This window comes from Pteronotus mesoamericanus, unplaced genomic scaffold (genome assembly GCF_021234165.1).
Source record: "Pteronotus mesoamericanus isolate MK-2021 breed Mesoamerican mustached bat unplaced genomic scaffold, CSHL_Meso_final contig_24, whole genome shotgun sequence".
Taxonomy (NCBI): Eukaryota; Metazoa; Chordata; class Mammalia; order Chiroptera; family Mormoopidae; genus Pteronotus; species Pteronotus mesoamericanus.
The window spans coordinates 12028621-12054354 of record NW_026555100.1 but is presented as its reverse complement, the minus strand read 5'-3'; the positions used below and the strand labels follow the sequence as shown (position 1 = coordinate 12054354).

Below are 25734 nucleotides of genomic sequence, written 5' to 3'. Positions count from 1 at the left end.
CGCTTGTCTATTTTGCTTTTGTTGCCTGTACTTTAGGTGTCATATCCAAGAATCATTTTCAAGATCAAAGACAAGTTTTCCATGATCTTCTCTTCCAAGGGTATTACAGCTTAAGGTCTTGAGTTTAAGAATTTAATCCACTTTGAGGTGATTTTTGTGCATGGTAGAAGTTTGTGTGTGTGTGTGTGTGTGTGTGTGTGTGTGTATGTTTGTATTGGATGTCATTTTCCCTAGCACCAATTGTTGAAGAGACTGACTATTGTTTTCCCATTTTGTATTTTTGGAACTTCTTTGAGGATCAATTGACAATATATACATGGGTTATTTCTGGGTTTTGTATTCTGTTCCATTGGTTTATGTCTATTTTTATGACAGTGTCATACTGTTTTAATTACTTTAGGTCTATAATGCATTTTGAAATCAGGCAGTGTAAAGCCTACATTTTGTACTTCTTTCTTAAGATTGCTTTGGCTATCTGCAGTTTTGTAAGAATATTAAGATCATTCTTTCTATTTCTGTTAAAAATGCCAATGACATTTTGATGGGGATAGATTACTTTGGTAGTATGGATATTTTAACAATATTAATTCTTCTGATTCATGAACACAGGTTATCTTTCCAATTTTTTGTGTGACATCTTCAACTTCTTTATCAATATCTTATAGTTGATAGTGTGCAGACCTTTTATTTCCTCAGTTAAATTTATCCATAATATTTTATTCTGTTTGATGTTATTGTGAATGGAATTGTTTTTAAATTTATCTTTTTGATAGTTAGTTGTGCATGTATAGAAATCCAACTGATTTTGGTATGTTGAGTATCCTTTACTGAATTCACTGATTAGATCTAATGGTTTTTGTGGAGCCTTTAGAGTTTTCTACTTATAATATAAGATCATGTCACCTGTAAACAGATAAATTTAAGTTTTCCAAACTGGACTTGTTTATTTATTTATGTGGCCCTGTTGCTCTGGCTAAGACTTCCAATATTATGTGGAAGAGAAGTGGGGGAAAGTAGACATGCCTGTCTTGTCTTGTTTCTATACTTAAAGAAAAAGATTTCAGTGTTTCACCATTAAGTATGATATTAAACATGGATTTGTTGTACATGGCCTTTATTATGTTAAGATATAATCCTTCTAAACCTAGCATTTTGAAGGTTTCTGTCATAAGAATGTACTTAATTTTGTAAAATGTTTTGTTTGCATATATTGAGATGATCGCGGGATTTTTATTCTTTATTTTGTTAATGTAGTGTATTGCACTGATCAGTTTGAATATATTTAACCATCTTTGCATCTCGGGAATAAATTTAATTTGATCATAATTGCTTTCTTGATTTTATTTAATTGTCTGTATTCTCTTGTAACTCACTAATCTTAGAACGATTATTGTGAATTTGTCAGATAATTCTTAGATCTCCATTTTTTAGAGTCATTTGCTGGAGATTTATTCTGTTCCTTTGGTTGTCATTATTTCCCAATTTTTTGTGTTCCTTGATGTTTTTTGTTGATGCCTGTGCACTGAAGAAACAGTCAGTTCTCTGAATCGCTATAGACTGGCTTCACCAAGGAAAGACCATCACCAATTAGCCCTGCTAGAGATTCCTGTAGTTTCCTGAAACTTTTTAATAAATGTGCATGTTTCCCTCCTCTCCTTCCCTCCTTGAGGCTTAAGGTTATGTGCCTTTTCCCAACCTCAGAGTTGTGTTGGCCACATAAACCACCATTTCCCTTTCCCTAGGGCAGTGCCCTGCAAGGCAGGGATGTTCCCTTCCTGATGGACAAATCTCAGGGCCGAGTGCCTTCTCTCAATATCACAGAACCATATTGCTGCTGAGAGCCATCCTCTGCTTTTCCCTAGGACAGTGCACCAAAATTCTGGGGCATTAGATTCAAGTTCCACTTCTCTCTCTCCTTCATGAAGGAGGATTTTCAAGATTATGTATAAACCTTCTCCAGGTTTTGGAGAGCCAAGTTAGCTGCTGAAATTTGCCTGCTCTTTGCTTTGTTCTTAGCTGTTTTGAGTGTTAGAGCTATGCCAGTTCTCTCAGAATTCTGGGTGGATGAGAAAGTGACAAGTCTCTATGACAGTGCGGTGAGATTGGACGCATACTTCAATCTCTCTTTTCTCCCAGGAGGAAATTGCAGACAGATTTCTTTCGGTACTGAGCTATGCTGGTTTAGGGGAGAGTTTGCATAGGTAAAATGAAATTGTACTTCTTAACCATTATATTGTGACTGTTCTCAGTTTTGTGCTCATCTAGAGTACTGCAGCTTTTTTTTAAATTGATTTTTAGAGAGTGAAGGGCGGGGGAACAGAGAAAGATTTGTTGTTCTACTTATTCATGCATTCATTGGTTGATTCTTGTATGTACCCTGACCCAGGAAAGAACCTGAAACCTTGGTATATAAGGATGATGCTCTAACCAACTGAACTACCTGGCCAGGGTGAGGTACTGCAACTTTTTAACCCAGTTCTGGAGTTTTCATCAATGTATTTGGGTTCTTATAGCATTATTAAATTAATGCTTCCATGAGGTCATGAGGATGGGAACTTATTATTCTGCAATCTCGCTGATGTCACTACCTCTAATCACTCAATCTCTGCTCTTTCATTCAGAAGAGAATCAGGGAAACATCTGTCTGTAGTAAGATCTTTATCATAAAAATAAGATAAAATGATGTTTTATTTATTTTATAATGTTATGTCATCTAAGGTAGTTTTAATAGATGTTCATTTTAGTTTTCTTTGAATCTCTTGATAGACTCTATTCTGGGTTTCTGATGAAGCTTAATTGAAAGTTATCCTACTTATCATTAGGAGAACATTATTCTTTGCCCCAAAGCTCCATTTTGAGGTAGAATAACACCTTTGAAAATGTAATTACCAGATATCTCTAGTGAGTGAAAAAGCTCACTCACTCTTTTGTTCCCTAAGCCATCTTGGTTGCATGATTGCTTATGTATTTGTGAAATGTGTTTATACAGTTTTGACACTCCCTCTGAATACACCAGAACTTCAAACCTGGAAAATCATAACTCTACCACACCCTCCAGGTCCATATATATCAGAGAAAAAGTGTTCTTATACAATGAAAGTAGTTGTACATTTACAATAAAAGATGAACCTACACCCCTTTAAAATTACATAGGTGGAAATCTAGGTATGGTAAATATCAATATGGAAGAAAAATTCATGAAGTCATATGATCTTATATTTTTGTATATTTTCTGAATTTTAAAATATAAGGGTTTAATCAATAAGTTTTTGTATAAGATGACTCACAGCTCTGATAAACAGTGTTATAGACCAGTGGGTCCCTGGGATGCCTGAGATGCTTCAGGCTCCCACATTGTGGAGACACTGGATTTAAGCTGGAAAATGGACTATATGTGAACCAATACACAAATCAATTCTAGCTTTTTGTACTGAATTCAACTAAATATATTATTGAACAGGGCACTCAGTGATCTTACTTAAGATTTAAAAAGAAACAAGAAGGAGAGATGTCAAGGAAAAACTATGTTTTTAGAAATTAGAATCTACTTTTTGTTGTTAATTTGAAATTTTTATTCCCAAATTTCATGACCTCAGTTCCAATATAATAATCCACATTGAACAGATTCAGTAATTAGAAAATTAAAGTTTAACTATAACTAGATTAAATAATTGATTTCATTCTGGTCTTAAATATTTTAATTATTAATATTAAAAAATCTGTGAAATAAAATGTCTTACAAGATACGCATTCAAGAACTCTTTGTCCAAACTGTGTGTAAAAGGCTGCATCTTACACCCATTTGACTACCCGCCCCTGCCCCATACCCATTCTACTCTGCACTCCGTCAAGTTTGTGAATCAGATTCTCGTCTGAATTTATAATTTCCAGGATTATAGTTTATCCCATAAAGAGTAGTTTGTTCTTACATATACTACCAAGAACTATGCATACGTATTTTTCTACAATGTAGGCATTCTAGGAAAGTCTTCAAAGCATGCCCCTAACACATTTTTGTATCTTAAGGTGATACCTTTCTGGAAGTTTGTGGAAGTCAGATCGCACACTTGTATTTGGGAAGGAAAAAGACACCCTAAAAACTTAACTGAGGGATCAAGGATGCCAATTCTCACCTTGGCTGAGCTTTCCTATCCGCAACCTGTGTGGTTTGACACAGTTCTGTTAAAAATAGCTGAGTCATGACAGTGTTCTCGCTGGCACTGTGGTGCTCTCTGTGAAGTCACTTTCTTCGCCTCCTCCCCATACTTAAAGTAGTCAAGATGCTCATAATTGGTCAAGATACTTGTGGGTCAGTTTACCACTTAACATAGGAGTAGTTGCGGGGAGTGAAAGTGCTAGTCTAGTTGGAAAGATGGGCATGGAAACGCATATATTTAATTCGTGAGAAGCAAGCTTGAGATGCAGTGGGTCAGAAAAGGAGCACTTTTGCTATTTTTAGTCTTGGGGGTAACCAAGAGGGCCTTAATGTTCCCCTCAGCTTGATTAAACTTCAGACAGCTTTTTTTCTGACTATAAGGTTTAGATTTATTTTTTTCTTCCTGCACTTACTTAAGAGAATATACAATTGTAAATCCCTTCTCTGTCCCTAAAAGGTGTAGATATACTCACAGCTCTTTTACCACCCATGTAAGCCTTTCTCCAGGACCTGAGAGCCATCCCTTTGAAACATAATCATCAAGGAAGATGGAACCCTACCTCCCATTCACCGTAGGAGAATAGAAGCCTAACTTAGATCATCACCAATTAGCCAGCACAGATGACCTAATCATATTGACCAGCCTCCCCATATGGCATTGTCTAGTACTTTTCCACTAGGTCACCCCAGCCTTAAAAGTTTCTCCCACTTTTTGTTTCAGAGGAGCTGACTTTAATCTGTCTCTATTATTGCAATAGTCTTGAATTTACTCTCCCTTGCCTACTTGTCTACTACAATTTTTTTTTGACAAGAATCACCAAATATAAGATGCCAGAACAAAATTAGAAACTATTTAAAACAAAGTAAATAAACTCTTTCATGATTGTAGGGATCTGGCAATTTCTAGGGGCTGGTTCATGGCCTCCTGCTTTTCTGGGAGGGGCTAATTACTCCTAGAACAATTATATACTTTCCCGCAGCTATTCCTATTAAGAAAAATATCTTCAGTATAATAAGGAGAGTGCATGCTTCAGCCCCCAACATGGATTTTCTTTTAACGTTCTCTATAAACATTATTTGTTCCCTTTTGCAATCCAATTGTAAAACTCTCTTCTACTAAGAGAGTTTTTGGCCTCTTTAGACTTTCTCTTCTGCAAATTCCTTCTGTACTTTTTTTTTTTTAATTTGAACAATTCACTAAGAGATATTGTGTTTTATTATATAGACTTTATTTTTTTTAAGTGCATTTCTTCAGCCTCCAAACACCAATTCATAATGCATCCCTTTACCCTGTCCTTTTAATACAGGACATAGTGTAAACAATTCCAAGGCTTGTTCATACTGATCTTTTCTGGGCGACAAATTCTAGGACATGATTGCTGAAATCAGTCTTAGACGATTTGCTCCTTAGATTTAGATTCTCTCTGCCTCAGGGAATCTCCATTTTGACTCCTTCTTTCAACACCACACCATTCCTAGGAGAATACAGTCCCTTTCTCTTTTTTTTCAAACAGGCAAAAAACTAAATACTCCATTTTCCCTCATCAAATGAAAGACATTGTATATTATATATGTTCCATGGGGAAACAAAAAAGTTAATAACAAACAAAAATTAAACAGTATACTCATTTAGCATTTTACTTTTCATATTTGAATTTCATCAAAATTTATAAAACATATAGAAATGGATTGTTTTCATCGAAGTCTGGTAATCTAGAGATCCTCCTCCTTCTTGATCTCCCTCCTGTCTTCTGATATAGTACTGAGAATCTTTCATTAAACTTAATTCTTTGAGAAACTCAAATTGAAAACTATTGATCTAGGAGGTTGGAGTCACAGTAGTTGTCAAACGTCAAGATGCATAAAATCATTGGGAATCTCTTGGGAGGGGGAACGTTTTAAAGTTAAAACCGAATAGATGAAAAGTAAAGTAGAGAGATTCAAAAAATCGCTAATTAGTTAAATTAAACTCCTCTAATGGTTAGCAAGTTCATCTTCAATTCTGCTAAGTAGTACTTATTTCTCATTTTGAGTTCCAGGGATCTTACAGTACTATCTTTTCAACATCAAAAGAATTACTTTGAAAATATAATTAAGACATTTAACAAAGAATATGCATCTTTTATCCTTTTTTTCTGCCTGTGTTTCTGTGCTTTAAAAAAAATGTTGCTGATGGCTGGCTTGCTGTCTGTTCCAGCAGGGCAAAAGTGTAAAAGTTTGTGGTATTTTCAGTGGAAGCAAGTGATTATAGGTAACATACTATTTTCAGAAAATACATCTGTTAATGTCTCATTAAAACATTAACCAACAAAACAGTTGGTCTGAAAAGAAACCTAATGATTAGAGCTGGCTCAGTTGGCCTCAAGGTATTCACAATTATTTTTCATGTTAGTTATTTCAACTTTAAAACATATGATTGGACAAAGGGGAGGGATAGAGGAGTGTGGTACACTTCTTTTTTTATAAGAACAAAATATATTTATTCAATAGAAAGTTTCTAAAAAGTTGCATTTAAATCAAAATCTTGTGAATCAAATCACATTTTCCCCTGATTTCAAGTACTTTATTTTTTATTTTTTTACATTATTGTTCTTTCCAATCCTACATTGTTGACTGCATAGGTTAAGGCTAATATTATTATACTAAATATTATTATAGTAGTGGAACAGTGACAGCTGGCAAACTGTTGTGAGATATTTCTTTGGTTGCTAAATGAGAAAATGGAAAATATTTTGAAATTCTTTCCAACAAATTTCTGTTTATTTTGAACCATCTGGAAAACTTGTGTAGTGAAGCCACAGTAGCCCACTTACTACATCTCCATTTTCCCATCTATAAAATGGGAATAGCCATAAGCACCAACCATTCTCAGCACATAGTACCTTCATTCTTGTATCAAGAGAGCACCCAGTAAATCAGCTTTACTGATCCTTCTGGTAAATTCTGAAAAGGACACTTTTTATGTGCAGTTCAGGTAAATGGTGCCAAGAGTTCCACTGTCAAAGACATGTAGTGGGACCCTGGTCATCTGGCAAACTATGCCAGAGTGAAACTTATTTACATGTACCATAAAGAAACAGACACTGAGAAAACTCTCATCAGATACTAGCACTCGGCCCTCCTAACCCATTTCTTCCCATAATTAGCTATTCTCTATTTTCAGTTACTTAAGGTAGTATCAGTATCGTTATTGTCATAAGAACACTTTGAGGAAAAAATCTATTCTTATTACCGAACCATCTTACACTGATACAATCATCGAATTTTTCATGTCCTTTTACAATTCACCAGTAACAACTTTCTCTTCGTTAGATAAATTTTGAAACCATAGTCTATTACCAGAATTTTTCATCTTGGGATGAGAGTATATGCTCCCTCTTATTCTGTTATCAGTGCTGACAATTGAGAATTTTCATGGCGGGTCTCAGTAAGAGTTCAAAGTGGATTTTTTGCCTTTAGTTAATTATAAAATAAGTACTCTTCCTTTGCATCCTCCTGGCCATCAGGGAATTGTGCTAGAGGAAACACATTCCCAATAGCCACTGCTCTCCCTTCTCTCTCTAGGCACTTGTATGAACAACATTATTATTTCGCCCTCTAAGTTGCTTCTCTCCAGAATGAATAAAGTCAATACCTTTTACCTTTCCTGCCCAGCATTTCCCTTCTCCCGTGCTTTTCTCATAATCCCTTTACACAAGATGTCCAGAAATAGCAATCTACGACTAAACAAAGCTGTGTTATAAATATACAATTAATATATCCAACACACTTCTGAATGCTATATGAATAAAATTGTTTTAAAATGTTATTTTGCCTTTCCTTTGAGAAGATTCAAACTCAGAAAATATTATGTATACTTTTGTTTATACATCATTATTATTTTTTCTCTAACCAGAAATAACACTTGTAATGTTGTTAATCTCTTGCGATAGAAACTGTTCAGGAGCAAGATTGTATAACTTCTGTCCCTGTTGACCTTTTGAGTATAATCTAGTGATTTATTTACTGAAAAAATACGAATCAGAGACAGTTAGTCTTTATTAAAGCCTGTTTGCTCAACAAAAGCGTAATAACAATTAAAAAGAAATCTAATAACAATGGAAGTGAAGAAAAGGAATCAAAACATATTGCTCTGCTAATGTGCTATCACTCCCTAATGAAGACAAAGTAACTTCCTGGACAACCAAAGGTCAATGTTTGCTTGAATCTGCTGTAGTTATATGTGCCCCTGGTACCTATAAGAGCTTGAGAGACTTGAAGGGATGACTTGTGTGTTTTTTTTAATAGAATAAAGTCTAATGACACTCTAAATCTTACTTCCAAACCTATGTAACCAAGACATAAAGTGAAGATAGATTAAATTTTATTTTTGCTCACTCTCTACCAACACAGACTGGCTGCCCTTACACTCCTATAACTCTGTTACACTTAACATTTTAATCTACCTTCAAATGCCTTAAATAATGACTTAAAATTGTATAGAAACATATACAAATCCATATGAAAAAGTGCTAAAGGGCATACACAAGCATTTCACAATGGCCTTTTTCTAAAAAGAAAAGGAAGAGGTAGAGTGTGTGAGCTGGAGGAGGAGATTAGTAGTCATTTGATTACAGGGAAACTTATAACTTTTAGTGTAAATACTTTGATGTGGTTTGAATTATTTTATATTGATATTATATCAATGCATCATTTTGTATAATTTTAAAACAATATAAAGCTATATATTTGAAAAACATTAATATTCTCTAATAGCTCAAAAAATCTCCATGAGTTGGTTAAAATTTTACCAGAAATACATTATTCATCTACCCTACATGTTTATCCTTTTTTTGTAGACCTTTATGAAAATTGAAAATTAACAGAAAAAAATGCACTTTAGATTGCATTTTAGACTGCATTTCCCAAACTCTTCAACTTTAAACGTCACATTCCTGGAAGTATCAAGAAAGAAAATTATTATATATCCCAGATAAGTAAATCACCAGAAATAAAATGATAAAAGCTCAGGTCACCTTATTTGAATATTTGATCTCAAGACCGAGTCTGTCAATTTCATACTTTCTCTCTCAGTGTGTAGCATTCTCTTAACAGAAAAAGTTATTACTAAATACCTTAAAATACTGCCTAATAAAAATGAATTTTGCTACTGATTCCACACCACTTAACTGAGAGGTATGCCAACATACCAACAAAGCAATAAACAAAGGGCTTCCTCTAACTCACAGTGCTCCCTGCCTCAGAACTCACTCAGCAGGTTCCACAGAGCAATGATGACATCCAATGGTCAAATACATGATTTTCAGGGTTTTAACTGAACAGTGGCAGGGCCATTCCTCGGGTGGTTATCATTCTTGGTGGTATCTTCTTCAAGAGAAGATTAAGTGTAATTCCCTTATAAGAAGAGGGACTTGGAGAAACCAGAAACAAACAGAATGGAAAATGGAGGCCACAATCCTCTGAGCTATCCTGCAAAGCCAATCTCTGAAGAAGATAATTTCCTTAGTGAAGCTTCATGGGAAATCTCATTTCCATAGATGATTCTATGCTTCAGCTATGGTTGATTTAAATACATTTGAGAAGTTAAGGTTTTTGAAGTCAGAGCTACTCACACCACAGGTCAAAAATATTTAAGAAAATTGAAAATTTATTGTGATAAATCCCAAAACTCTATTGTAAATGACTCTATTTCCTGTGGTGTTTGAGATCCTTTTTTGATTTTATCATAGTCATATCATGTCCATTGACTTGACAGGCAATTGCTAACTTCCTGAATGACTGTTAGCATTTCAGTTTTTCTTGGGTTACTTATGCTTTATTAACTAACTCAAAGGTCACTTGTAACAGAACTAAAGAATAAATCAAGAATGAAGAAGGGGAAATGACTTTATCTAGCTCATTTGCACTGTTTTGTGAATATGTTGTGTGTTTTAACCCTCTGCCTTTGCTTAAACTGATCCTTATGACTAAATTCATATTCTTTCTACTTCTACCAGCCTAAATTCCCTCATACTATAAGCAATAATTCAATATTTTAATATAGCCTCCTTGAATCAATCTATCTTCTAGGTTGAAAGCTTTGTTTGTTTCTCACTTTCAATTAGTCTCTGCCACATTTTGCCCATACACCCTTTTTTTTTTAGATGTCAATTTCTTGTTCTCAATTTCAAGATATGTTAGAGCAGGAACCAGATGGATTCTGTGGCTAGGTCTTCCCTAGTAATAACAGAGAGCTTAATAATATTCAGCAGGTGCTTGATTCATGTTTAATTAATGTCTTCACTTTATTTCATAGTCCTGTTTATTCTCCAGAGTCATATTTTTTATTCTATCAGCAAAGCTAACACACTTGATCATTTCTTCCTATTTGGAACACTTTCTTTTAGGACACCACAATTTCTTGTTTTATGTTGCTCTCACTGGCCATGATTTTCATTGGTGTCTGGTTTTGGCTCATCCAAAGGTGGATGTCTGAAGGTATAACATTATCAACTACATTCACTTCTTTGGGATTCTTGTTCTATCTCACAGCTTTTAATTCTTCCTATGATGAATTCCTATGATTTTAATTCTACTATTATTATGATGAATAGTAGAATTATATTTCTAGCACAAACCTTATTTCAGACTTCAGATAGTCCTAACCTGAACTTCCGATTTCTATCCTGCTGTTTTTCCGCTGTAGTCTTTTTGAAAGCAGTAACTGGCAGTGTTACTTTCCAGAAACAGGCCAGAAAACTTGCAATGATCCTTGCCTTATATAGTTTGTTCTTGATCTACAGGTGACTTATCATCAAAGCTTGTCAGCTCTTCCCTTTTCTCACCTGGTCCAAACACCATAATGTGCAATATGGATCATTGAAATAATTTTCCAACTTGTCTTTCTGCTTCTGCTCTTGTCTTTATTCAATCTATTCTCAGCACAGTAGACAGATCATCTAATATATAAACCAGATTAGGTCACACCTGGCTCAAATCGTTCAGGGATTTTTGGCTTAAGTAGGGAAAACAAAGCCAGAGTCCTACAAAGCCCTGTACAGTCTAACTGCCCAGATATCATCTCCTTCCGCTCTTGTCATTCATCTCCCTTGACTCTACTGGGTTCCCTTCAAGTGAGCTTCTACCTCACAGCTTCTGCATTGCTTCTTTGTTTTCAATAATGTTCTTCCTTTAGATAAGCATAACTCTCTCCCTTTCCCTCTATGCTCCTCTTTCAGACATCACCGTTTAAAATATTGATCATCCATCTGTCTCTCATAGCCACATGAAGACAGAACATTCTGTTGGTGTTTTTACTTACTGCAAATAAATAACAAAATTTATTATCCCAAACACCTAGAATAGCACACACAAAATAGAAGGCACTCAATAAACATTTCTTGAATAAAAGAATAAATAAAGAAATGATTAAAACAATGTATTTGCTCAACTTATCTGTATGTTCTTAATATCAGGTAGAAAGGAAAGCCATGATTGAACTATCCTCAAAATATGCTCAAACAACTACTTTCAAACATAGAGGATGAATTCATCTTGTGCTTTGAAATATGAAGTTAAACATTCCTATCCAAAATCCTGGAGCAAGTTGATCTATAGGTGATAATTTAAGTATGAAATGCATTATGCAGTTATATATATTGATGCTGTAAATTTATATTTTTATGCATTTATGCTGTCCATGATATTTTGTTAAAACAAAAATAATGATTATAAATGATAATATGTGGCCTTATTTTTTTGAGGAATGGAGTAGAAAAAAGAATGAAAATAAGTAAAATATTTAAGGAATATAGACCAACATACTATCAGAAGCTTTCTCTGAGTAATAGAGTCATTTTCTTTTTTTATCCTTTTCCATTTTTTACAAAGTTTGGAACTGACTTGTGTTAATCAGGAAAAAAAATGAGTAAAAATGTTTAATACTGAAGGAGATCATAATTTCCTTGTATCTAGACTACATTTTTCCTATTTAAACAATACTGAAGTGAATCGCTAGTTGAACAGGGCCTTATTCTTAAAATAAACTGAAAACAGTCCCTTTTAGTTTTTCTTTCATTTAGATTCTTGGAAACTAACCAAACCCACTTATACTTTTTTTTTTAAACTTTGTGCTTTAGTAATAAGGGTTAGAAGTTGGTACATAGTTCTTTTACTCCCTGTTTCTATGGTTTCTATCTAGTTAATTGCTATAGGAATTGCTATGGTTGTGTTTCTTGTCAGTTCCATAGTTCTCCCTCAAAAAGAAGAAAAAAACCCCAACAACAATATAAAAATAAAACACTAATAGTTTTCTGACAAAACTTATTTTAAAATTATTTTTATCATATTTCTTTCATTACCATTTAGTCTCCTTATACTCCCCTCCCCCCAGGAATCACCACACTGTTGTTCATGTCCATGAGTCCTTTTTAAGACTTTTTTTTAACCTCAATGCTTGTTAAGGCAGAGCCTTATTGTGACGTGAAATAATTCATCTGTAAATAACTTTTGAGAACCTCATTTGTTTGAATGGTGCAAAAGAAAACAATTGTCTGTTTATTTAATGTAAATATTTTTGTTTAAACTCAGTTTTTATTTTATTTACTTTTTAAATTTTTTTAAAATGACTTTATTTTTAGAGAGAGGGGAAGGGAGGGAGAAAGAGATGGAGAGAAGCATCAATGAGTGGTTGTATTTTACACACCCCCTACTGGGGACCTGGTCCACAATCCAGGCATGTGCCCTGACTGGGAATAGAACCAGTGACCTTTGGTTCACAGGCTGGCACTCAATTCACTGAGCCACACCAGCCAAGGTTGCTTTTTATTTTAAAAAAATATGAAAGTATTTTGAAGTTTCACCCATTAACATGGATCTCATATCAAATAATTAGTATTTTCTGTGTGGCGTTTTTTTTTTCTCTTTTCATCATTTCTCTGTGAAATTTACTTTCCATCCTTCTTTATTCTTTTTTTTTTTTTGCCTTTTCTTTCACAAATTTTAATTGGTGAGTATTGGTGCTCACATTCTATTACTAAAGTAAGTTAAATGGCCACTTTCAAGTTCAACAAGATAAAAATGTATAATACTTGCATAGGAAGAAACAATAAAATTTAATTGTTTTATTACCTATCAGATGACTTTATCCAGAGTTTATCATACACACACACACACACACACACACACACACACACACATATACATACACACATACATATATGTATATTTTCAAAGTTAGAATTTTTTATGTAGGCGACAGTGTCTATTTGAACACAAATAAACAAAATAAGTTGGGTTTTGGGAAAAGTGAATTAGAGAGGGCATCCTAGAGATGCCGAGCTTGGAGTAAGACTTTTTAAAGAGGAATCAAAAGGTCATGATATAAAGGTCAAATGTAAATTCAGGGGAAAATGTTATGGAAAGGAGGGCAAGAATAGAGATGTTTGCAGGCATGTGATGCTCTAGTATATAAAAATTAGGTGGTCAAGATGGTTGGTAAAGAAATGGGAGTGGTAAGAACTGAAAGGTTAGCAGTAGACTTCTCATAGAAAAAAATGGAAGCACAATAATCTTTTGATATTGAGTTGAAATAATTTTAAAACAGCCTTATGATGTAGGTATCTAATGTTGAGTGGGTCTTGGCAGTGAAATCAAGGTGTTCATTTAGCAGTCTGGTGACTTTCAGCATGCCATGTGAATGTGTGCATACACATGCTTCTGTATATGTAATGTGTATTTTAGGGAGGGGCTTGTGATATATAACTATCACTGTGTGATTGTTGTGGCTATGAAAATACTACACCTGTCCAAGTTAGAAGTTTTAAGAAACAGAAGGTGACTTAGGACAGGTCATGCTTGAAAGAAACTTGTAAATATATGGGGCAGCTGAAATCAATGGGAGAGCTGGAACACCAAGTGTCCCATTGGTCTAGATAAGCGGCCAGGAGAAAAGGCCGAAACCACATTTCAAACCTAGTTTGATGCGGATAATTGTTCTGCTTTCATTACCTCTACTAGCAAGCAACCACCTAAGCCCTTGGTTTTTGCTGCTGTTAACTCCTGAGACAAAGACCAGCATGCTAGTGTAACTGAGTGCCAGTCAAAGCCACTGCCTATGCCTAATTTCAAGAGAGTCTAGATACGCAAGTGTTTGGCATCTCTCTCTTTAGAGGAAAATCATTTTCCCATGTGAGAGCAAACTCCAATAGTGCGGAAGCCCTGAATATTGAAATAGGTTTTGATGCTGATTAGTCAAAATTAATTTTTTTAATGTCCATACAAATAGAAAGAAAAGAAGTAACTTATTAACAGAAAAAAGATCAATTAAAAAAATGAGCGACATTGAGAAATGACAAAAGAAGAATTAAAATTATGTTTTGGGAGTTTGTGTAGCTAAGAAGATACACACAGTAGAGTGGCAACAAAAGCATGACCTGTGGAGGCAAAGAGAAGAGAATTTAAATCCTCGTCTTGAGATGTACTAACTCTGTGGTCTTAGTCAAGTCAGTCCAGGAACCTCAGTAAATTGGAGGTAACAATATTACTATAAAAATCAAATAAGATATCTGTGTAAAGGCACTATTATGCTATCTACCATATAGTATGTGCTTAACAAACATTATCTAGCTACTTATTCTCCACAAAGCCTTGGGTTAAAAGCAATCTTTGGACAGTGAGTACAAAGATTTTCACGTTGTTCCATCATCTAATGTCCTGAATTCTTCAGGAGATAAAGATTGATAAAGAAACAATAATAACATCAACAAAATTTAAATGTAAGTTGTGCTATTGATAAGGGTGGCATCTTTTCTGGAACCTGGCTGGATCACATTGTATCCTATGCCTGTTTCTGGTTTCTCTCAACTAAGGTGCTAAAGACAGACTACTCCTTGAACACTTTTAGTGAGCAAGTCCTTTAGGTATATTCCTGGACTTTCCTCTTCTTTACTACCATTTCTTTCCAAGGAGAACTGAATTTCCATCCATTCTCACCTTCATTTTTCTTCTGAATCCTTTCTGGAAGGAAAATTAGAAAGTAGCCACTCTAAAAGTTATTCAAGCCAAATACCATTAGAAGTCACAAAAAGCTTATAAAGGGGTCCAAATTTAAGTATATTAATAAATATTACCTTCATCCTTGAACATAACAATAAAAAGTAGTGGGTAGGTAGGGCCGAGAATTGTTTGACCTCCTAAAGGCATTCCAATGGGAATCGTTTTAAAATGCAGGCAAAATAAAACATAAATGGAGGGAGATAGCTGCCAGGTTACAAGCCATGGCCTATATCTGGGGTCTCTTATCTTCTGTGCATCTTCTTGCCTCTGATGAAACAGAGAGAGTGGAAGACCCAACGTGATGGCCTTCTGGTTAGAACTCAAGCAGTTAACACTTATCTATTATTTATTATGAGGTTAGAAGAGATATGGTTTGAAAACAAGGCTTCAAAATTGTTATCAGATTTATTGTAAATGATGACTACATTTTACTGTCTCCAAAGAGATTCCACATATGCTTTTATTTATGATTTTCTCAAAAATGTAGTGATGAAGAAATACCACTTTCGTATTTGTGATCAACAATATGGTTGCTTATAATTTTGATTCAATGGATTACAGTTTTATAATCTTTTTTGAAAACTATAAAGGGAAATTAGCCTTTGCTTTATAGTCAGTAGTTTTTACAAAGTCCATAATAGATCCATTATTCCTAGAAAATAGTAGATTTAAGGTTGGGAAAATGAAATGTAACATGGAAGTGTTTTGGGAACATGGGCACTCACTGAGGCCTCAGCAACTGTCATATTCCTGATTGATAAAACCAATTGGAAGTCTATCGCCACTGTAATGCTATGATCCAAAACTTGTGTGTTCTCATAAAGAGAGGTATTTTCATGACTGTTTTGTTCCCCACATTTCTTATCAGATCTCCCAAAACACCTGAGAATTATGGGATCCAATATTAAAAGATCTAATGGTATTTGAATTGTTTTCTCCTTATATCTTGATGGAATGGGAAAAAAATACGTCTCTAGTATTGGCCATTTCATTCTCAATTACACCAATTATTTAAAAGTGTCATTTATATACAGACTCTGCAGCCACTTCAGTGCAGCTGGAACTTACTATAATATAATAATTTTACTCATTTGTTTAATTAACATTTAGTGAACACTTAAAATGTATGCCTTTACTGCAGGTGTCCTAAAGTTGTGGAGAAACTGGGACCACCCAGCCAATCCCAGCAAACATGGACAATATAAGCAATAAACAAGTGAGTAATGGATGGTTCAACTATGCTGCTCCTGCCTGTTGTGATTAAATAACCAACACTGTAGATCATATTCACAAAATACAAATAACAGACTTGCTTTTAAGAAACTGTTGGAAATATATATACTCCTTTACAGAGACTTCCTTCAGCATTTGTTAAAATATATGCTTTGTAACATTGTTGCTATGACATCACTAGTCAAAATCACACGGGGTAAGTTGTTCTTTCTCTTAACCTCAATTCTCTCACCACCTGAACAGGTTAAGATGAATTGCTCTATGGGATCTTTGTGAGGAATACGATAAGATATAAAATATATATATATCACTATGCCTGGTGTGGAGTAAACTATTCAGTAACGGTTGGTGTTGGAACGATGTTGAGGATGGGGAGGAGGACTGTAACAAAGATACCTGCTGTTGCATTTCTTTTATGCCAATGTGAAAAGAAGACAGCATCCAAGAAAGAAGAAGAAGGACACATCAACTATTCAGTAACAGCAACACAATTTTGTCTACCAGTTTCTCATCAAAGGTTACCGATAACTTTATTTTAGAGATGTTTTAATTATATGATAGTAGGTTATGTGCAAAAGCTTGTTGATCACAATAACTTTAGTAGCCCTGCTGAGGACCATAGAACTGCTACTGTTTCAAAGCAAGAAGATATTTCAACAAAGGAGAAGAGAATGAAATAGGTTTATGGCAAACACACCAATATATGTTATAATACATATTTTATAATATATGCTTGTATTTGACAATCATGTTGAGTGTTTTTCACTGTGCATTTACTATGGACCAGGAGCTGCACTAAATACAATATTTCATAATTAATTTTATGTGCATAATTATTACAACAGCACTATGAAGCACTTATCATTATCTCTGTTTATATTAAATGAATTTGCTGTCTTCAGTAGTAATTTGAAGAGGTACCCAGTTAGCCTGATTCAGAGACAAGCTCTTAATCATTGATGTTATTTAGTAATGTCTTTTCAAAGTGCTTAGTATTCTTCATCTGTACTTAAAACCCAATTCTTCTGCTACTCACTGTCTGTCTTCAGCAATTTATTTAAACTGTCACCCTCAGTTTTCTCAACTGAACAATAGAAATGATGATAATATCCACTTAAAAGAATGAGGAGTCAATGATGTTATATTCACGAAAGCATCTAACATAGTGGTTTATATTTTGCATATGGACAATAAATGTTCCTAAATTAAAATAGGTTAAATAATTTCTTTTCATTGATGCAAGTAATTAGAAAAGAATATGTGTTACAAAAGCAAAACAAAACAAGAAAATCTACAGGTATGAAGTGAAAGATCTCCTTACGGAGTCCATCGTGCCTGTGATGGAACCCTAAAAATAACAAAGGTTATCTCTACAGGGCTTATGACATGGAAAGCATTCAAAGTGCTGTTAAATACAGGCACACTTCATTTTATTCTGTTTTCCTTTATTGCCTTCGCAGACATTGCATTTTTTACAAACTGAAAGTTTTTTGCAACCTGTGTTGGGGCAAGTAAGTCCATTAGCTCAAATTTTCCAGCAACATTTGTGTCTCTGTGTAACATTTTCGTAAATCTCACAACATTTCAAAGTTTTTTATCATTACTATATTTGTTATGGTGATTTTGATCAGTAATCTGTGATTTTCCTATTGTAATTGTTTAGAAGCACCACAAACAATGTCCCTAGCAGACAGCAAACTTAGGTTTATCGATGTTGTGTGTATTCTGAGTGCTCCACCAACTGGCTGTTCCCCCATCTCTCACCTCTCTTCCTCTCCACAGGATGCCTGACACCCTGAGACATAACAATAAGGAAAGTAGACCACCATATGATCTCACCTATAAGCGGAACCTAACCAACAATGCAAAGATGCAAGGAAAATATGACCAGCAACACTGAAAGGAAAAGAAATCAACAGAGACAAGAGGGAAGGGGGGGGGCAGGGAAAGGGAAGGGAAGGGGAAAGTCAAGGAACATATAGCAAGGACTCATGGGCAAAACCAAAGGGGAAGAGCTGAGGGAGGGAAGGTGGGAGGGGGCAAGGGAAAGAAGTGGGGGGGAGGCAGAGACAAATGTATTTAAAAAGTAAATAAGTTAAAAAAAAAAAGTAGACCAGTGAATAACACTGTGATGTCCTCTATGTGTTCAAGTGAAAGGAAAAGGCATGTCTTTCCCTTTAAATCAAAAGTTAGATATGATTATGCTTAATGAGAAATGTGTGTTGAAAGCTAAGATAGGCTGAAAGCTAAGTCTCTTGTACCAAACAGTTAGCCAAGTTGAGAATGCAAAGGAAGAGTTTTTTAAGGAAATTAAAAATACTACTCTAATGAACACACGAATGATTAGAGAGTGAAACAGCCTTATTGCTAATGTGGAGAAAGTTTTAGTGGGCTGGATAGAAGACCCAATCAGCTGCAGCATTCCCTTAGCCAACACCTAATGCTGAGCAAGGCCCTAACTCTCTTCAGCGCTATAAAGGCTGAGAGAAGAGAGGAAGCTGCAGTAGAAAAGTTGGAAGCTAGCAACTTTGGTTCATGAAATTTAAATACAAAATTTATCTCCATGACACATAAGTACAAGGTGAAGCAGTACAGGATTTAGAATATTTATATGAACCTGGTTGATAAAGGAGCAGCAGTGTTTGAGAGGACTGACTCCAATTTTGAAAGAAGTTTTACTGTGGGTAAAATGCTATCAACAGCATCACATACTACAGAGAAATTGTTCAAGAAAAGGAGAATCAGTTGATATGGCAAACTTCATTGTTGTCGTATTTTAAGAAACTGTCACAGCCCCCTCAGCCTTCAGGAACCACCATGCTGACCCGTCAGCCGCCATCAACACCGAAGCGAGACTCAGCAACAGCAAAAAGATTCTGACTCATTGAAGGTTCGGATGATGCCTTTTTTTTTTTTTCTTTTTAGCAATGAAGTACCTTCTAAATTAAGGTAAATACCTTGTTTTTAAAAAGAAAACAATGTTACACACTTAGTAGAATACAGTATAGTGCAACATAACATTGTTATGTGCTGGGAAACCAGAAAGTTCCTGTGACTTGCTTTATTGTGGCGGTCTAAAACCAAATCTTCAGTATCTCCTAGGTATTCCTGTATATGAATTTATTTTATTATCTTACAGATCTTAAGAGTGTGTAACCCATTTAACATACTAGGAAACATAGTCATGAAAATGTTAAATAATTCAAACTTGGGTTGTTGCTACTACTCTTTTCTCACCACTGTGCAGTCCTCCCCCAATAAATGTCAGTCTAGGTACTAACGAGATACTCATATTCCACAAAATGAATGGCAGAAATAGGAACCCATGTACTTTATCATTTGTAAAAATGCAGCTTAGAGTCGTTTTTCCCTTCCAGGAGAATACAGCCAGGCTGGCTTGAGGGAGGAGAAGCCTGGAGCTGGAAGAAGGGCTCCGAGCTGTAGTGGAACTTCCTTCAGGAGACACAGAGAAGGGGCCTGCCTCCTGCCCTGCTTGCCTTTGAGGAATTACAAGAGCAGGCTTTGTCTTGTTTTGTTACTCTATTCCCACCATGGCCAAGTGGTGCCTGGTTATGTCTCTGACTTCTTCTCCCCAAAAGCTGAGTAGCACTCCTCCATCGGCCTGTTTTCTGAGTAGAGTGTATACTGGCCTCCCCCAACCCTTCTCTCAGGAGCTTTGCACTCTGCTTACGATGGCTCTTGCTGTGCCACTTCACCAGGGAAACTCCTACTCATTTGCCTGATTTCAGCTTCAGCCTCCCTTCCTCAGACCAGCCAGTTTTGATCTCTCCAATTAGGCGAAAGCCCCTAATTTTAGGCCCATGGCATCTGTGTGCTTCACCTTTGTAAGAATTATCAGACATACAAATCGGCACTTTTGGTCACATTCTTTAAGAAGCTCCTATTTCCTCTCTTAGTCTCTATGTTATTTAAGAGGAAAGATTGTTTATGATGTTGTATCCCTAGTACCTAGAAGAATATCCAGCCCATGGGTCTTCAATATCTGTTGACTGAATTAATAAAAATTGGCTACCCTCTGTTCTTCTCTGACATGCTCAGGCTCTCCTGCTTCAGATATTTCTTTCTTTCTATTCTCCCTATAAAGGATTTTTAGAAGTCCATTTTGTGTATTTTAATCCTGAAAGTTATTATTTGTATACAAAATAATAATGGTTAAACCTTATATTCTGTTTACCTGTGCTGGGCATCATTCAAAGTACATGACATATATTTAACTCATAACGATTCTCATAACAATTCTATGTGGTGGGTTATGTCATAATTCATTAATTTTGAGAAACATTGATTGCAAAACATATCGTTATCTTGTTAATTGAACTCTGGAATGTCACCTTTATTTTATGAATGAGAATTTTCAGATAATGAGAGGTTTAGCAACTTGCCCACAAAAGCTGGTGCTAATAATGGTTGAGCCAGCAAGCGCAGTAGGCAGGGTGATGCCAGGGCTCATGCCCGTGGCCTTGGTGTCATCTTGCCATCCAATCAATGAGAGTCACACACACACATGGACTGTCTCCATATTTCTCAAGTCATTCATCCCAGGAGATCTTAGGGGGGGTGTGGAGGAACAGGATGAATTACAATTACAATACAATTGCAATTGTATTGCAATACAATCAGTTGCTTAGGGCTAACAATAATTACTGTGAGTTTGATGCTTGCTAGTTTATTTTGACAATTTTTTAAAAATCCTTAACCCTATAATTTTACGCAAACATTTGTTTATATCATACAAGATAATTACAACTTATTTTTAAAATGCTCCTCTCCCTCTGAATGCCCTATTCATCCTGAATTTCACTGTCTAACTAGTCATCTTACAATTCCACTTGTATTAGAGAACTTACATGCTAGGCGACATCAGTGTTGTCCCTATTTACAAAGTAAAGACTCAGCACCTTATCCAGACATTGAGATCCTCTGGGATCTAACCCATCCTTGTCTTTCTGAGCTCCTGTCCCACCATCGCCGTTCATTCAGGACTCCTCATTCCAGCCAGTTAACCCCTGCATGTGGCATGCTCATCGCTACCTTGTGCCTTGGCTCTTGTCTTTCCCCTAAGGACGTTCTCTTTCTCCAGTCCGCTAAACCATACCCTCCTATGAGAACCTCTGCAATGGTGCCCCTGAAATGTGCATTGTTTTCTTGCACCAGGAGTGTGGTTGTCATGAGCTGTATTTTAATTTCCCTTCCTCCACTATTTACTTTCATTAACTTCATAAGCTCAATTCTGGATTCCAAAACGTTCATACTTCTTTATGTCACCCATAGCACCTTTGCATATAACAGTTTCTCAAGAAATATTTTCGACTGTTGAATAAACAAATGAGTGAAAACACCTGTTGGTGTTTCCTCGTCAGTGACTTTCTTTTACTTAAGGTGCCTGTGATATTTTGGAAAACATAAGTTACTGTCTCTGTAAACTTACAAATTCCCATTCTGTCAGAATTTCTAGTTAAGCAGTTCAGAGAGGGCCCAAATCACAGAGAAGTGGGGTTCTGTATGTATTCATTTGAAATAAACCCATTGATGAATTTGCTTATTATTTACAAAAATATCAGTTGAGCTACTTCTATGCCAGTCACTGCTCTGGGATTAGAGATAAAAAAGTAAAAGTAATATGATCATTGCTCCATAGACTTTAGAGAACAATAGAAGAATAAGGATTGCAAACACTTCTCTGGCACTGGGAGCTGATACAGTATTTGGGCCTTCCAGATTTATAAGAGCAATAAAGCTCAGGGTGACTGCCACGTGATGAACCAGCTCAAGAGCTGGAGGAGTGCTGGAAGGCTGGAGACCTTTCAGAGCCCAGCTGTGGCACCCCAGCACTGTCACAGAGCCTTCCTCTGAAGTCCAGTGAAGAGAAATAGCAACAAAGCCTATTTTTGTCCTTTGGGTTTTGGCCTGGATGGTCCTTCAATAACTGTTAGAAAATTGTCTTTTATGCTCTTACAAAAGGTGATGGGTAGATTTTGTCTGTGTACCGAACATTCTGGCACCACCAAGACCTGGAGAAAGTGGTCAGAAGCCAGGGAATGTAGCAGCAGTGAGGAGATTTCTTCCCCCTCCTTTTGGAGCTCAGAGTAAGAGATCCATGCCTCCAGGCTCTCTCTAGGGTCCTCAACGGCAAAGGGCAATTCAGGATAAACCTGGGTGTGATCCACTCTACCTACGCCCACCCTGCTCCCCGCTCCTTGCCATGTCCCTCCGGTTCGACAGTCTCTACTACATTCAAGAAAATTCACTTCTCTGGGTCTGGACCTCAAGGAAACCACTCCTCCTCTCTAGAGACTGGACATTCAGAGAGGACAGGAAGACAGAATTACTTGCCAACCAACCAAGGACAACAGCTTTTCCCTCAAAGGCATTGGACATGCAGTGGTTGAGTTACTTCTCTTGGATGGAATGTGTGATGGTGTTGCCCAGGAAATGTCAGGGCATCAGCTCAGGCTCCAGGCAGGAACCAACTCTTCTTGCCAAGAGAGCTTTCCATTCCAATTCCACCTCCACCTCCAGACTAGCACTAGGAACAGATCAAAGTTGAGAGAACACCAGAGCAAATGTGGACTCCTGGGGCCTGGGAGAGCCTGACACAGAAAGACAACCCCATGCTGGTGTTTTTATTAACAAAGATGCTGCTGGCGGCTGGCAGAACTGAATGAGGGGAAGCCTGGTGTTTCATAGGGATTAAATGATAAAGACTACACTTACAGACTACATTTTGAGAAACAGACTGAGACTCAGCAATAAGTGTTCTGAAGCAGCAGGAGACTTGAAAGGAGAAAATGATGTCTCAAAATAGACAACAATAATGTGTAAGCCTTGGAAGAGTACCCAGAGACTATCCTCATGGAATGTGCACTGCAAAAAGGACTATCACTTATATACAGGAGGGGAAGCCAAAGCTGGATGTTCAGAACTTAACAATATTTGGATGCAGAAACACTGGTAGATCCAATGGTACGCCATGCTCGTTATGGAGTATGTGTTTGGACAACCCCAGATCTCATTATTTTCAATAACTATTGTGAATAATTCCCATTATTGGTCACTTTCATAAAGTTCTATGCTAAAGAACAATTCTTCAAATATATAGATATGACTACGTCAGCAGCCTAATGCCCATATTGGACCAAAAAAGATGTTCATTTAAAGTAAGAATTTAATTCTATCAGATGTTTAATGTAAGATTTAATTCTATCAGACGACCCATGTTATTTATGCATACAGTTGTTTTTAAAAGTATCCTCCCTGAATTGTAGTGTAGTATAGCCGAAGAAACGTGGGAATGGGAATGAAGGTGATACCAAGAAGCACATGGTTAGACTACTCAGTGATTCATTAACATCCATTTTTTTGCCCCACCCAAGACACAGACCACCAAAGATAAGCACCAAATGCATAACCAATCATTTAATTTTTATTGCTTTAACATACATCGTTTATCAATCGAGTGAAGTATTAATAAACTACAAAGTGACATGAGTTGAAATAAAATATTGTTTCAAATAATGGAAATTCAGAACAAAACCAGTGTTACATGTGTAAAATAAATCAATTGTGACTACAATGAAAAAAAAATCTCATTAATTCAGTTAAACACAAAAGGCATGCAAAAATCTCAAGGATATACATGGGTTTCTATGTCAATGTCATGAGGGTATTAAAGAGTTTTTCCTATTCCTGGATAAATAATTCATTGATATTAATCGGATAAATATGAACCAGAAAGATTCAGAAAAGCTTTTGCCAAGGTTTATCTGTAGCCAAACCATAGCACCACTTTGAATTGGCTCTTCCAGTGCTGGACCCCACTACTGCATGTGCTCAGCCCACTCTGCCTTCTGCACAGCAGGAAACAATCTATGAAGCAAGATGATCTGAAACATTTCAAATGCCACTAAACTTAAGTTCTCAAGATACTGCTACAACAAACACAACAATTATCAATTGTTTACTTTGATTTCATCTCAGACGTAGTTTAAATCTACCTTCATCCTGAATTGTAATGTGCATATGGCCTTCAGAAATGTCACTGTTTGTCAAAATTACTGCTTATAAAAGTTCAAAAAATAAAATTATTATTTTATTTTATTTTTGCTAAATCATTATGGCGCTAAAAACATAATCAATATAGAAAGCAGGGGCATATGGACATCTTTCACTAGACTTTTTAATTCATACTTAATCACCTCACTTGCCCAAGATAGTTTTGTTTTAAGTCCCAATTATTAGGTACTAAATTGGGCATCACACACATGTACTTCTGTTTTCAGGAACTTGTTAGTCATGAACACAAAGGGAAAATCATTGTGCTGTCATTTAGGCTCAGTGAAATTTTCCTTAGAGAGACTGTATTACCCAAGGAATATTTTCAGAACCAGTTAGAAGCACAGCTTAACCCTGCAAGACAGTTGCTGAAATTCTCATATTTATATGCCCATAGAAATATTGTATACCAACCCAAGAATACAGTCATAATGGCATAATTTGGCAAGCAATTGTCCACTATCCCTACAGTATTTTTTAAATTAATTTTATGTTTAAAGTCTCAACAAGGAGGAAAGCTCTGTTTCGTGGAGCATAAACTAACACCTCAGACTTGCTCCTTTGCTTTATTAATAAACACTCTGGTTCAAATTTAATATTAGAAGCCCAGGTAAGGAAATGTGTCAGTCTAAGTTGGACTCTCAGTGAATGCTACAGACAGGTTCAGATAGTTCACAGAAATGGGAAACTGATATGACTTGTCTATGGTTGAACTGAGATTGTGTAATACATGGCTGTTGAAATATGAAAAAAAAAAGTTATCTGCAGGCTTTTAAACTATTGATTTCATTTTTTTAAGACAGGGCTTTAAAATTTTTTAAAGATATGCTACATGCCTTCAAGATCAAATAACCAGAACAAAAAAAATAAACATACTTCGTGTTAAAAACACAAAGAAATGAAAACTTTAGAAGTAGAAAATATCTGGTTGAAAATAAAAACACAGGGACCACTGTGTTAATACCATTTAAGTGGCTTTTGTATATCTTACATTTAAGAGATTTTTAGGGATGATGTTAGAAATCTGAGCCTTTTTCAAAGGGAATTTCCTTCTTTAAAGCTTCCTTTTCTTACCGCTGGAATCAGGTACCATCATGACTGCCAGGTATCCAAAAGTGAAAACCCCCAAATAAATAAATGCATTCTCAGCTTGAGGATGACCCTAGGCTCCACTCCCAGAAAGATGAAGAAGTTATTCACCTCCCCAGGCTTGAGACAGAGAAGCATGGCCAGCAATG

At 35.9% G+C, this 25734-nt stretch overlaps 1 pseudogene; it reads left to right on the top strand.

The window, feature by feature from the left end:
• Positions 1-19303, top strand: part of LOC129069729 (phosphoglycerate mutase 1-like) — a 32332-nt pseudogene extending 13029 nt beyond the window's left edge.
• Positions 19304-25734: the final 6431 nt, after the last annotated feature.